The sequence below is a fragment of the Dipteris shenzhenensis genome, chromosome 14 (assembly GCF_047967505.1).
Source record: "Dipteris shenzhenensis isolate YYH24624 ecotype China chromosome 14, Dip_SZ_1.0, whole genome shotgun sequence".
Classification (NCBI taxonomy): domain Eukaryota; kingdom Viridiplantae; phylum Streptophyta; class Polypodiopsida; order Gleicheniales; family Dipteridaceae; genus Dipteris; species Dipteris shenzhenensis.
In genome coordinates, this window is record NC_141609.1 from 33612067 (window position 1) to 33627521 (window position 15455).

At 45.1% G+C, this 15455-nt stretch overlaps 1 pseudogene; it reads right to left on the bottom strand.

Moving 5' to 3' along the window:
- Positions 1-2439: 2439 nt before the first annotated feature.
- The window catches only part of LOC147894508 (protein HEAT STRESS TOLERANT DWD 1-like), a 26207-nt pseudogene continuing 13191 nt past the window's right edge, over positions 2440-15455 (bottom strand).

The following is a 15455-nucleotide window of genomic DNA, read 5'->3' on the forward strand; positions in this document are numbered from 1 at the left end:
CCCATGTGGGAAATAAGTGAAACCACCTAAGGAGGGCTAGCATTCTAGGCCATTATCGATGATAAGGTCATCATGTATCCTACCCATGTCGAATAGTGCACACCTTTAAGTTGTGATTGGGACGCTTGTGAGATTTGAGACATAGCCTTGTCTAGATCAACATCTTGTAAAAGGATAGAATCATCACAAAAATCCAAAAGTGATGTGGTGTGTACCTTACCTCGCGGTGACAGCCAATGTCAAACTAGGTAGTGTTGTAATAGATCTCTGTATGTTGACTGGGGGAGTAGTCCAACGAGCGCCATAGTAACCCCTATCGATCGCACTCTAGGTTTGAAGATAGATGAGATGTCATCTAGTGTAATCTGTGCGTCCGTCCTTTGTCGAGTGTGCCACGTCTCGGTCTCGAGGTCTCTTTCTCTCCTACTATTTGTGATCGGGGGGACAGCATGCTCTGGCAAAATCAGGTCCATAATTCTTTCAATCACACCTACTAGAACCTTCTACCACCTAACCTGGTCACACCATGTGATCACACAAGCACACACTGACCTTTGACCCCTTGGTATCATCCCATTACATCAATTTATCCCAACAATTCCCCCCCATAAATTGATGACCTCACCCCAACAATAGTACATAAGAGGCTTCATGGCTTGTTCACATCTAGTAACAACACTCATGACCCCAACCTACGACTCACTCTAGTTATGGCTCTTGGCAGACAACTGGGAGAATGTACAATGACTATGCATGGGGAGTTTCCATTGGTCTGACAAGGTAAAACTCACATACGACTAACAATCAATTAGGGGAGACATCCTAAGGCAGAGAACCCTTACTGACCATACATAAAACAACTTAAAAGATAAATGAGTCATCACCCTTATCAAGATTGATTTGGGTGGTGAAAGTAGTGAGAGCAATTGTCTCCTCAAGTTCTTTTCCTAATTCTTACACAAGATTTGCTAAGAGTCTCTTCTTTGCAAAATGACCAAACTTTCCACAGAAATTGCACTTTCGTGTCCATTTGACAAATATTTTGATGTTCCTATACCTCTTCTGAGCATAGTCTACTTGTTATTCTACACATCAATGTTAAGCACATTAAGAAAGTTTGTGATTCCACCTACATCACACCCTATGTGAGCCCCTGGGCTGATCTATTAGTCGTCCGCTATGCATACCCTCTATTGGTTGATTTCAAACACTTCGCACACTACTTGTATCAGTTAAATGGTCTTGGGATGTCCCCTTCAAGTTTTAATTACAAAATTTTGAAGTGCAAAAATTTTTCTGAGCAGAGTCTGGCAAGACCTCCATTGACAAGAGCATCAAAGTAATGGCCAGTTTGGCAATTAGATGAGACAGGAATCGTAGGAAATGGTGGGATTGTGTAGTTTTGTTGTATATGAAGGACTGGGAGGAAATTATGAAGAGGAAGAAGGGTTTAAATAGTGGTAATAGGAATTATTGGACGGGCTAGTTTGCTTAGTCTGACTGCCCCTTTCACTTTTTTCCTTCCAATAGCAAAAAATAGAATCAATTGATAGTCGCAGGCCCATAGTTTCAAATCATTTTTGGAACACGAGTAGGAAATTTAGTTTCAAAGAGTTCTCTAATTAGTAAGCAAACAGTAACTATCAGCCAAATTCCCTTAATAGTATAGAGTTAGAAAAATCCATGAGGCCTAATGGGTTGACTGGATTTTTATTCAGGTTTTTGGCGAAGTTATTAACAAGAATCAATGATCATGCTAGCTTAAGTTGAAGCTTAGAAGCAAGCACTCGGGAATGGTCTCGCGGTTGCTGCTGTAAAAGGTCTGTCCAGGCTGTGCATCTAAAAGGATGTAGATGCTCAAATCAAAGGAAACTTAGTAGTGAGATGAAGGATGTTCTAATGGATTATGTTACACCTGTAGAGAGCTATTGCATTTGTACTAAGAGCACCAATAGTGCAAATGATCATTAACAAGAATCAATGATCATTTGGCGAAGTTATTAACAAGAATCAATGATCATGCTAGCTTAAGTTGAAGCTTAGAAGCGAGCACTCGGGAATGGTCTCGCGGTTGCTGCTGTAGAAGGTCTGTCCAGGCTGTGCATCTAAAAGGATGTAGATGCTTAAATCAAAGGAAACTTAGTAGTGAGATGAAGGATGTTCTAATGGATTATGTTACACCTGTAGAGAGCTATCGCATTTGAACTATTGGTCTTGCACACTGTGCTCCTTTCTATTTCTAATCAGATTTTTGTAATGCTGGCCCTTTATGGTAGGGCTGATCACCGTTCAATAAATTCATGCTCAGGGTAGTGTCCTTCATTTTTTTTGCTAAATAAGATTCACACATTTATGGTCAAGCATTGAGCCACATGTAGAAGAGATACATCTCCCAAAGACATTGTGCAAGTCATAAATTAAGATTTTGTTTGCTTGATTTTTTTCAACCCACTATAATATGAACATCCACAAAATTTAGACTTCTGTGAACATGAGAAACATTGGAATTTCATATTCATGCGACTACAGAATGTCAAAAGCGTACCCTTCTACCTCAGAAGTCACAGCCATGAGGTCCAAAACCATAAATTCCACTAAATGATGGAAATAACATAAACCCAAACTCAATTCATCTTATAAGCTTCCAAGAGTGGGAAGAGGACGTCTCAAACTTGCCGGTAAGAACGTACTTCCATGCATGTTGCCAGCAGGAAAGGGGGTTGTAAAAACTGCTGTACACCTTATCTCAAATTAAACACCTTTGTCAGTATGCAAAAGCTTATTCCGTGCGCAGAACAACATTTCGAATTGTATCATCAGGGGCAATGAAATCTTCAGAATAAAACGTACTTCCATGCATGTTGCCAGCAGGAAAGGGGGTTGTAAAAACTGCTGTACACCTTATCTCAAATTAAACACCTTTGTCAGTATGCAAAAGCTTATTCCGTGCGCAGAACAACATTTCGAATTGTATCATCAGGGGCAATGAAATCTTCAGAATAAAATCATGCTCACTGAAACCTGGCATTCCGTAGAGGAAAATGGTGTTACAATTCAAATTTCCAAAAACAACAAGAGTAAGACCTCATGATGTCAGAAGGCCTTCTAAGTTGGATGGCTTCAACACATTGAAACCATCTCCTGCGGTTGAAACAACCAAACCTGGAATTTGAGCATGCCAGTGCAACTCTTTCAAATCCTTTTGACCCTGCAAGGAAAGAAGCCAGCTTTATTATGAACCATACCCACTGATATTCACTGACACATTTAGGACTGACAAGACAAGAACTGCTCTTAAGATTTGCAAGAACGCTAATGCCAGAGATCATGCACTCTAGAAGTCTCAAAACTGAGTATCAGAGCAGGGGAAGTACCTGGTGTACGAATAAAAGCTGGGGTGGAAGATCCTCTGGTGGGAGCACCTTTTGCTTGACTTGAGCTTGAAACTCCGCCTCCTCTTCTACATCCCGCTCGAGAGATAAATCCCAGACTCTGAAAATGCAAGATGTCTGGTTTCAGATCATGGCATTCCAGATGCCACTAAAATAGTGACATTCCACAAGACAAGAACCCGTAGCAGTGGTCCTGATGCGCATAGATGGGATCTGTGCTGTGGGCAGGCCAGTAATGGCAGGAAAATGAGGAGGTTTTCTTTGTCTTGGTAGCGTGCAAGGTTTGCCTTCACCTTTTCTCCACACCCTTTCGTCATTTTCCTCCCACCTATGCCTTCCCCTTGCCCTTCTTAGAAGGCAAGCCATTATCTTCTGTTCCCATTATTATCCAAATTTGAGCTGTCCTATGTTTTCAAAAGAGACATTTCTCACCAACAAAGAGCATAAGCTCACTTCTGCCCTTGAAAATCTCAGAATCTATCATTCTCAAGGGTGAATGACCTTTAAGAAGGCAAATTATGCAAGCATGAAAGATAAGATTCTCATAATAACGACCATAAATACAAAAACTGCTCCAGGAGAGGGATTGAAGAGAGCCCAATAATGCATGATCCATAAGCAGAAACACCAATTCTACCTTTCCTTTTATCAACCACAACATGACTACATTTAAGTTGCCAAAAAGTTCAGGCTTGCACAAGATGGACATATTGTAACTCTTTGTTTGTTGAGGTGGATCAGTGACGTGACTTTATAAATGAAAAGTTATGCTTCTATTCTACCTCAGAGACTAAATGTAGACCGACGCATACAACAAGTCCCACAGTGCACTCATGACCTGTACAGAAAAGGATTGTGGAGAGAGATATTTTAGGGAGTGCATCATACGTCAGTTGATTGTCGGCAGAAGCAACCCCAATGGTGGAAGCTTCATGAGGACTCCACTCGATTGAAGTAATGGGGGACTTGTGATACTTGAAATGTGCCACAAAGGAATCATCCTGCTACCAAAATCAGTTACAAGGAGTTAGAATCTCCATTTACATCAACATCAGTTTCTTGTTAGAATGAACAGAGAAAGAACTGCATAAGCAGAGTTGAGAAGAGCACATAAGTTCCCATAACTTGTCAGTAACAAGACCAAAATGCATGGTGACACAGCACACACAAGTCCCTACAAAATATAGGCTGGAAGCTTCCCACCCTAATGCAAATTCTTAGGGTGGGTATTGGATGACATTCTATTTCTGTCTCCATTAATTCCCATATACAATTCGCTGTCAGCAGCAGCTAGCTCAGCATATGACCAAAATAAATGCATCCAGACCATGCAGCGTGGCCCTTGAGAACCACTTCTGCCACCTAATAAATTGCAAAAGCGACTTTTCTTTGGAAGCATCAATTTAATCACAGAGCAATATTGCCCTAAAAGCAAAAAACATGTTTTACAAAGATTTGTCATAAGATGGTCATGATTGTGGGCAATCAAGCCAGTGAAACCAAAAAGACCACAGCTAGTGGACATAAGCATGGAAGTACCTTAAAAGCACGAAGGTCCCAAATACGAAAGGTGCCATCATCACTTCCTGATGCTATCATGCAGCTTGCCAACCTAATTCCACCACAAGTTCAGGCTTCATATTCAAGTATAACAGGCAGTATACTGCAATGTAGTCGTCAGCATTGATTCAAATGTAGGAAGCTCACTCTCTTCAATATTGAGTGTGTAAATAAACACAGGGTACCTATTCCATGAAATAACATTGACATCCGAATCATGCGCCTTGATTGAGATCACTGCCTGATCCCGTCGGCGTGCATCCCAGACACCTATGGTCTTGTCCACGGAACATGAAGCAAAAACATCCACTTCGGTTGGACTCCACTGATTTGTCAATCCACCACCAAAATCAAATCTTGTCAAGACATGTCAATAAAAGGGTCAGGCTTATTCCTAAATTAGAAGCTTTAATGCTAACAACATGTAAGCAACCTTTTCTTCACCAAAATTGAAATGTAACACTTATAAATATAGGTGCAGGTCATAAGCAAAAAAGATCGCTACACTTCAAATAACATGCAGCATACTTTTATCACCTCTCCACAGATAGAAGGCATTAAAGAGGCCTTATGATTGGCGGTGTGAGCCTGTTATTGGCATCTGCAGCCCATCGCATGGCTGCGTACATGGCAACCCTGCAGCCTGCAGCCCACAACTGCACATATGGCAGGTCAGCAAGCAGTACGAAGCAGGTATTGGCTATATGGTGGCTTATGTCAGAAAATGCAGGCAGCAGAAGAGCAGAACAGGTCAGCAGATGTCGTTACAGGTTGGCAAAAGCAGGCAGCAGCCCATCAAAGGCTGCCACATGGCTGTATGCCAGGCAGGACCGCAACAGAGGGCAGCAGCAGTACTTGACCGCCACATGGCAGGTCAGGGCAGTCCGGAACAAGGTCGGCCAGTCTCTAGCAGGGCAAGTCAACTGACATCAACACAGACCTATAAAAGTGGAACACTTTCCCTCAGATCCAGCAGCTGCAACTAGCAGTGGTCAGGATACAGAAGCTCCAGCAGTCCCAGCAGTAGCCTCAGCAGTTCCAGTAGCAGCAGGACGAGACCTTGCAGCAACCAGGGAGCCAGTCCCCTCAGTCACAGTCTCCACAGCAGCATCAGTGCCAGACAATTGCAGATCAGTCAGCAGTAATTCTACAGCAGCCATAGCCCCTATCGTATGATGAGATCAGTTCTCTCCTAGCCTCAGCCATGCCCCTCAGAGGTACTCAGATGCATGCCCTTTCAATGAGAGGACAAATAGTTGTACAGCGGGGTATTTCCCAACATAAAAATGAAGTTGGTATGTGATGCCTTCCAAGCATACTCTCTCTCTCTCTCTCTCTCTCTCTCTCTCTCTCTCTCTCTCTTGGAGAGTTCGTGCCCCAAGAGGCCTATCAGATTGGGTTGACTAGGAGGCAAGGGATTGCTTCTGGCTGATTTGATGATACAGATATTGCTATATGCGGGTAACATAGTCCTTATATCATATTCAGCAGAGGAATTGCAGAGGCATCTGAAGGCCTTAGGTGTTTTGCAGGGAGAGAAACCATCACATCAACTGTGGATTGAGGCAGGGACAGCTGCAGGCATACCCAGAGAGCAGAGAACTTACACACTATGCCAGATCGGGGAAATCAAGACGGAGGAGCATTTTCTATGTGTCTGTCCAGTCTACTATGAGATCCGAGGACGATATCACTACCTCTTTCAGGAGGGACATGGCTTTGGCCCTCTCACACGACTGATACGGCTGATACATTTTCACGATCAGGTCTGTGTTGGGCTCTACCTGCTTGATATGCGCCGACGGAGAGACACACTGATGCAACAGACCAGAGAGCAACAAGGACTGATGCCACAGTGTTGGAAATAGAGGACACCTCACACTCCCGATCTAGCTCATACAAAACTCAGAGAGACGGAGAGAGCGATAGCAAAACTCAGATATATTCCTCCACAATAGTGGGCAGACAAAAGCTCAAGAGATGAGCATATACAACAGCCAACAGATGTTGTCCAAGATGCTGAGCCTACTCCTCTCCCTGTGCGCTTGCCTGTGCGGGGCAGTGACTTTTGTAACACCCCATGCGTCGAATGAGGTGTTCCATCTTCTCCCTAGGAAGCGCCTTCGTGAAGACATCTGAGATGTCGTCGTTGGTCGAACAGTACATCAACTCTATGACTTCTTCGTCGATGAGTCCTCGAACAAATTGATAGTGGAACTCGATGTGCTTTGTTCGTGCGTGAAACACGGGGTTGTTGGCGATCGCTATGCAACTTTGGTTGTCACACATAACCACTGTCGCATCTTCTTGGGCCACATTCATGTCCTCCAAGATCCACCTGAGCCACAATGCTTCACATGCAGCTGTACAAGCAGCCCTGTACTCCATCTCTGTAGATGAAAGGGAGAACTCCATTCTGCTCTAGAAGATTCACCATCACTTCTTGAGCACTAGGCAGAAGCGTATCATTCTGGTTGTTTTTCTCCTCTTCATAGTCTTCAAATCTGATGTCTTTCCACGAACTTTCCATGGTGCTTGATTATGTGTACTTTCCCAATCTCAACACAGCCATACACTCCCGGTAATCAACCTGGATACAGACCGGACCTCTGATACCAATGTAACATGCAACACTAACCTGAATGTGTGATCATAGCAAGACCTTCTTTAAACCTTTAGCGACGAATTAGCATTATGCACCATAGAGAGAGAAACGAGATAAGGGATAGATAGAAAATAGAGTCAACAACCGATTGGGTCCCTGTATCCACTGAGGGCCCCCTCCCCCAAACAAGGAAAAATTTGCTTATATTTGGAGAACTGAGAAACACAAATAATACTCTTTGAGAGAGCACGGAAACGCACTTCTGAAGAGTAAACTGTGCACATGTATTGCAAACCCAAAGACCTAAGAGGCAACGCCAACCAATACCGAGACCTTGATACTGTCCACACTGACAATGTCGGACACTTCTGCAAGGCAAGGAAGAGACTTGTGCTGTCCACCAGGATGCATGGTGATTGCGTGAGTGAGAGATTGAAAAGCTAGGAGTAATAGATTCTTAAGAGCGCTAAGAGATGACTGAAATATAGATGTGTATACACCTTCCGAATAGGCTAAAATGAAGACCAAAGGCTGAGGCTGTTCAACTCCAGAGGTGTTCAAGGCTGCACACAAGAGGCTGGGTGGGGGCTGTTTGGAGTCCAAATGAGGGCCTAGAGGCCCCCTATTTATAGGGCTGGAAGAGTTGAGCCAACCTGCCCAAAAGCCACCTTTTGGCTCACAGCTTTCTGCATCTATGCAGGCTGAGCCATCTCTTTTGGGCCGACCCATTGGTGTGCATCCGGTTAGTGCTCCTTTCACCGCACCACCGAGTATGCCTGGAGCTGGCTTGGGTTTAAATGGTAGGCCACACCCTTGGGAGAGAGGTCAGCCCTCTTCTCAGCCCTCTGGACAGGTGCGGGAGTTGCTTGAGAAGAACTTCATCTCTCATAACACTTCTCCTTTAGCACTCTCCTTTTGCATCTCCAATGCTTCTGGTGAAGAGGAAGGATAAATCGTACCGCATGTGCATTGATTATAGGGATCTAAATAAGGCCACTATCAAGAACAGGTTTCCAATCCCCAGAATAGATGACCTGTTGGATAAACTCAAGAGTGCTCAGTTTTTCACGAAGATAGATTTGAGGTCTCGTTACCATCGAATCAGGATGAAAGAAGGAGATGAGCACAAAACGGCCTTCCGCACTGAATAGGGCTGGTATGAATTCAAGATGATGCCTTTTGGGTTGACTAATGCACCGGCCACCTTTCACGCACTGATGAACAAGATATTGCAGCCACTTCTTTTCAGATGCGTGCTAGTTTTCTTTGATGATATCCTCATTTACAGCAAGGATAGACAAGAGCACATTAAGCATGTGAAGCAAGTGCTGGAAATTTTGAGGATGCATCAGCTTTATGCAAAAGCTAGCAAATGCAATTTTATGGCAAAGGAGGTTGAGTACCTTGGGCATATTGTGAGTAGACATAGCATTTGGGTGCATCCCCCAAAAGTGAAATGCATCAAAGATTGACCACAACCACAAAATCCCACCCTGTTGAGAGGATTTTTAGGTCTTGCTTCCTTCTACAAGCGCTTTATTCGCAAATTTGCCAAGAGGGCAGCTCCTCTCACTGGCCTCTTGAAGAAGGATGCTTTTCAGTGGTCAAAGGAAGCACAACGTTGCTTTGAAGACCTGAAATTTTATCTCGCTCATGCATCTGTCTTGGTATGCCTTGATTTTTTGCGTCCTTTCATTGTGGAGGCAGATGCCAGTGGCAAAGGATTGGGGGCTGTTCTGAGGCGGGAACACGGGGTAATAACCTCGAAAGCAGGAAGTTTGATGCCAAAGAACTCAATTTGCATGTTTATGATGAGGAGATGCTGGCTATCTTGCATGCTTTCAAGAAATGGCACCACTATCTATACGGGAGTAAAATTAAGGCGAAAACAAATCATAGGACACTCGAATTCTTCCTCACCCAACCAAATTTGTCATATAAGCAGCTGGCTGCAGTCCAATCCTATGATTTTGACATTGAGTATAGAAAAGGGAAGGAAAATGTGGTTGCAGATGCCTTGTCCAAGATGTGGGCTTGCAAATTGTCTGCTATCTGTACCATATATCATGTGTGGATCATGGCATTCAGGAAGAGTATATGCAGAATTCTAAGGCAGCTCCCATATTTTCAGATTTGCAGAAGCCTTCTAGTCAGGGTCATTCGGATTTCAAATTGCATGATGAGCTAATGTGGTAAGACGAGATTTATTTAGTGCCAGACTCAAAATACCGCGAGTTGGTTTTGCAAGAAATGCACTCCTCTCCCATGACTAGACATGCGGGTATCACTAAAACATATGAAAGAATCAAGTAGAGCTTTACCTAGGAAGGAATGTGGAGAGATGTGGTTAAATACGTGGCTGAATGCTTGCCATGCTGTCACGAGGGCATGATTTCTAGCACATGCATGTTGGCCTGCATGTGGGCAGGACCCTGGGAAAACAAGGGGCGAGGTCAAGGGTTACTCGATGTGCTAGAACCCCTAGCATTTGTGCCTTGGGGGAAAATGAAAGGTCTAGGGCCAAGAGGGGCCCAAAGAACCTTAGGCTTTTAAGTTGGTCATTGGTGGGCTTTTAAAAAGGCCCCACTAAGGCATGGGCTGCGACGTGGCAAGCCCATGCAGCCCCCTTTTGGAAAGGAAGGCCAAGGAAGGCCTTGGGCAGAAAATTGGACGGGCAAAAGGAGCACGGGGCAGAATCACGAAAATGGAGGTTGACGCCGAAAATGAACATGGGGCTGGAATCCGGAGAAGGGACGGAAGCCTTCATGGAGCCTAGTGCAGCCGTGAGCACGGAAGAGCCTTGAAGGGGGCTGGCAGTATTGTATGGAGCGGTAATGGCAGCTGCTGATGTACGTATGGGGTTATTGAAGGCGGCTGTACGGAGTGGGTAAACAGTACGTACTGTGGGCTGCCCACATTAATGACTGCATGGACTACCGTACATGGTTGTCCGGAGAGCGTAGCTGCAAGGGTACGTACAATTGTACGGCTGGTTGTACGGTGAGTGTACCTGCTGGCTATATGGATGGATTCTGAACAGTTTGTCTGCCAGGCTGGGTATCGAGTGGCTGATGTACGGGCTGCACGTATGTCAATAGAGCATGCTTGTACGGTCATTGTACCGTAGCCAACCGTGGCTGGCTGTACCAAGAGCAGCTAACTGAATTCATAGAGGCCCAAGTTCTGTGGAAGTCCTTCAACTGATGATCCTTTCCCTTTTGCTAAGTTCTAGATGATGTTGGCTGTGTATAAATGCCTTTTCTTTTTGTGTGGAGCAGAGAAGTCGTCAAGCAGGTACTTGAGGCAAATGTGGGGGATTATGTGACCAAGTATTGGTTGTTGGGAATGGTCCTGAGCTGAGTACAAGTGCTCTCAAGAGAATTGCTTGGCAGGGTGATCACAATGTATGCTTGCAGCTATTGTTTGTGCCTCTGAGCGCCGGGGGCAGCTCAGTTATGCTTTCACTTATTGTTTGGGTATTCAGTGAGTTAGTGGACACTTGTTGTCTTGGGGAGCGTGTGGCCTTGTGTGGGCTGCTAGTAAACGCTCTCAGGTTAAATGCAGGCGTTTGCACTGTGAATGGATGCCTATGGTCACATGGGTGTGAGAGCAGAGCCCCGCAGGGCTATTGTAACCGGCCTTTAGAACCCCGAAGGATGGTAAACCACAACTAACTCTGATTACACCATCAAATACAGCCGCTTAGCATCCATTTAAACACACCACATCAGATAGCATAAAAGAAAGTACAAGTGAGGCTAGAATGCCCCTGCTCAATGATCACACGGCGACACCGATTGGCCCCAAACACTTGGCGCCCCTTGCGATATTTCTTTATTCTTCTTTAGTGAAAAGTAACAGCAAAATTACAACCAGGGCTCACCTATCACTGTTCACTGGCCCACACTAGGTACCCACTGCATCAAACTGGCAAATTGTGCATCCCAACTGCTAGAGCAAGGCATAGGCATCCTCTGACCTCAACAACCTGGTATCAACTTGGGTTCACCCTCTGTAACTAGGTGATGGCAACAAACCCAGGGAATCCTGTAGAGAATCTCAAATTGAGAAACTAAAAATAAATCCCACAGTGAAAAAGAAATAGAAACTGGGCTGGAATTTCGGGATTGCGTGCCCACAACGCAAGCTGCAACCAAAAAACCCTGCCCCACACTAGAACAGGTTCTCGTGGTATCCAAAACCCCGCCAATGACCTCAAAACAGAGATTCACAGTAAGAAACCCTATTTCGCAGCAAGAAAACTCAGCCTCGGGCTGTGTGCGAGTACAGAATGCCTGCAACAAGGTCCGTATAGTCTGTTACGACATAGTTCCCGCAGCCTGGACAGATTCCGTACAGCGTGTACAGACTGCCTAACAGTCTGTATAGCCTGTAATTTCCACCGCACAGCAGCAGATCAGTGCCAGGAAGGCCTCCAACGATTTGCAAATGATGCTCCCTGGCTTGGACTGCATGCAACAGGGCTGGAGACCAAAGAAACAGAGAAAAACAGCGACCAGACAGCAACCAGCAGCCCGTAGAAGGTCTGGCGAAGCAAACACGAGAAGAAGGATCCAAAACAGGCTCCAGAACTAGACGCCAGCTGCCCTAATAGGAGGAGGATACTAAAATTGGAGCTGATGGGCTGCATGCATAGTTGCACGAAACGGCCGTTTCGTGGCTGGAAACGGAAACGGCGAAACGGAAACGGCGTTTCTTCAAGAAACGCCGTTTCGTAAAACCTGTTTTTGCCCTAAACCCCAAAAGTCGTGATTTCGCCGCCTGGCTCCATTTTTGCCGCCTCCCGCCGATCGCACTCCTCCTGTGCATCCTTGCTGCTCTCTCCTCCTTCTCTAAGCTCTCTCCATCCCTCCATCCTTTGCTCTTGGACTCTCCATCCCGTTTTCCTCGGACCTCCATCCTTCTCTCTCCATCCTCTTCATCCTTTGCTCCATCTTCTCCATCCTGCAAAAGCTGCAGCTTGGCAGCCTGCTCTCCATCCCTCCATCCTTCTTCTCTCCATCCTCTCTTTAATCTTACCTGTAACCTCTCCATCCTCCTTCACTTCTACCTCTAGGCTCTGATCCTCCAGGCTCCTTCCACCTCTCCATCCTCTTTTACCTCTGAGCTCTCCATCCTCCTTCTACCTCTCCATCCTTTCTCACTTGTGACCTCTCCATCCTCCTCAATGCTGAGAGATGCTTATTGGGTCCATGTCTCCCTCCTAGATAGTTATAAAGGAGGCACTGGCTCCAAGAAGTATGAATGATGCATTGATGCTTGAAGGCTGAAGCTTCAAGTATAGATAATTGTATTATGTATGATTTGCAAATTGCACTCTATTGATAATTATATTATGTATAAAAAATAAAATTTTATACATAAATTGTATCATATTGCCGTTTCTTCCGTTTCCGTTTCGGCGGGGCTCGGAAACTCCGTTTCTTCCGTTTCTTCCATTTCCGTTTCTTCCGTTTCCGTTTCGGCTGGTAACTATGGCTGCATGCCCGACACGTGGCACATTAATGCCCCTAACCCCCTGTACCAAGGAAGCGTTGGTTTCCGAGGGGCAACTTTTAAAGGTCCTAACCCCACTAACCAATGACAAACATTGGTACTGTCTAGGGGCAAACCTTTTAGTCCTTTTTAACCCCTCTTCCAACGTGAAACTTCGGAACCTATCTTGGGGCAAACTTCCTAGCTCCATCACACCCCTCCGCGGGGTCAAAGTGATGCCATGCCTTGATTCTAACAGTTAGGTCTAGCAAGTGTGTCCAGTTAGATGTTAACACTAGGGGCTTTCAGGAGCTCACTACTCCTCTAGGCCAGTCCCCTATGGCCAGATTGGTTACAAACTTAGTCATAGTTTATTTGCTTACAAAATTCACATCCCCGTGACAGCTATTGTGTTGTGATATTGATGCCTATGGAGTGTGGGAAGAGCACCGAATGCGAGTGGGTTTGTACTCATTGTGTATCCTATTTGCTGGCTTTGGCTAGTAACATGCTCCGTGTGGGAATATGCTTTTGGTTTCTCCAGGAGATAGGTCACATGCAGGCAGTGATTGCTAGGCAGACGGCACATCTTTGGTACAATCTCATTGTTGAGTAGGCAGGGGTCGGAAATCCATGCTTGGAATGGGAAGTATCTTTGGAACCCCGAGAGGGATGGTCCAGGTGTGACTGCCATACTGTTTGCTGTATTGTGATGCTAGATCTCTTTTGGGAAACAAGTTATTGTATCAGGATATGTGCGACCCATAGGGTGAGAGACTATTGGTCATGGCAATCTTGGTCAAAGGAGAAAGCTTGTGTATGCTTTCCCTTTCTGCTTTGAGCAGATAGATGGCTAATCGGGCAATGGCAATGGCAACGGCTATGGAGAACTATATGGCCAAGTGTGGTTACTGCTGACAGTTCCAGGGGCTGTGTGCAAGCTTCCTGGACTAGGGACGGAGACAAACTACCAGGAGTGGTGAGAGCAGCGAACAGTAAAGGCTTTGCAGGGTATGTGGATGCCAACTGGGATGTGGAATGCCCCAGTTGTAAGAAGGGATGTATCCTTTATGTAGCCTGGAATTCTGGGTCTCTCACTTAATTAAAGAAATACCGAAAGGAGCGCCAAGGTTTGGGGCCAATCTATGTCTTTGCTTTTGAGAAGGGGCACTCTACCTCCCAATACTTTTGCTGAATTGTTTATGTAACAGCGTTGATTGGTTACTGGTTAGTTTACTGTCCTTCAAATTACCTGCAGGTCTCTTGCAGCCATTACCCATTCCAGAGGGAAAATGGACGCACATAGCAATGGATTTCATCACAGCATTTCCTTCTACAGAGAAGGGATGGGATTTTGCTATGGTAGATAGGATGACAAAACAGGCCCGATTTAAACCCACTAAGACCTGGTATTCAGCATCACAGGTTGCTTGGCAATTCATTGAGCATGTCTTTAAGCATCATGGTTTCCCTCAGGAAATTGTCAGTGACAGAGATGCAAAATTTATGGGTCACTTTTGACAGGAGATATTTACAGCAGTGGGTACTTTACTCACACCTAGCACTGCTTACCATCCTGAGACTGATGGACAGTCAGAAAGGATGAACAAATGGGTGGAGGAAAATTTGAGGTGGAGGGAAATTTGAGGCACTTTGTCATGATACTCAAAAGTCTTGGGATAAATGGTTGGCACTTGCTGAATCTTGCTGAATGGTACCAAGCATCTCTCCATTGGCATGAGCCCGTTTGAGGCAATGTACGGATGCAAGGTCGGGATGCCTTCTTCAATTACTGGCATGGCTGTGAAAAATCAGCTAGCACGGAATGACTTGGAAAGGATGGATGCCCTTCTGCAATTGGCAAAAAAGAATATGCAGGATGCCCAAGCCAAGCAGAAGAAATATGCGGATGAACGCAGGAGATGCAGCAGGCAAGGCTTCCCTTCGGCCTACATCCAGGAGGTGGAGGATGATCTAGTACTGCCACGCAGATAGTAGGAGAGCTTTGGTAAGATTAGAGGACTGTAGCTTGGTGGGGCTCCATCTGCTTTGTATTGTGTCCGGTTAATAGATATTGCTCATCATGATTGGGCTTTTGTTGTCACATGCAAGAATAATCATTCGGTTCATGATTCATGCATAATGGAGGTTGCTTTGATTCTTGCAGCTTGCAATGAGGAACCATCGTGTCACAAAGATGCCTTTGACAATAAGGATTGGATGGCAGCTATGCAATCAGAATTAGATTCAATTCATTGCAATGACACTTGGGAGGTGTGTGATTTGCCTTCAGGCAAAGTGTGCTATAGGGAGTCGTGTGATTTTCCTAAAGACAAGCATGCTATAGGCACCAAGTGGGTGAAACCTTTCTCTAACTAAACATAGCTTCAAATTCACAGAAA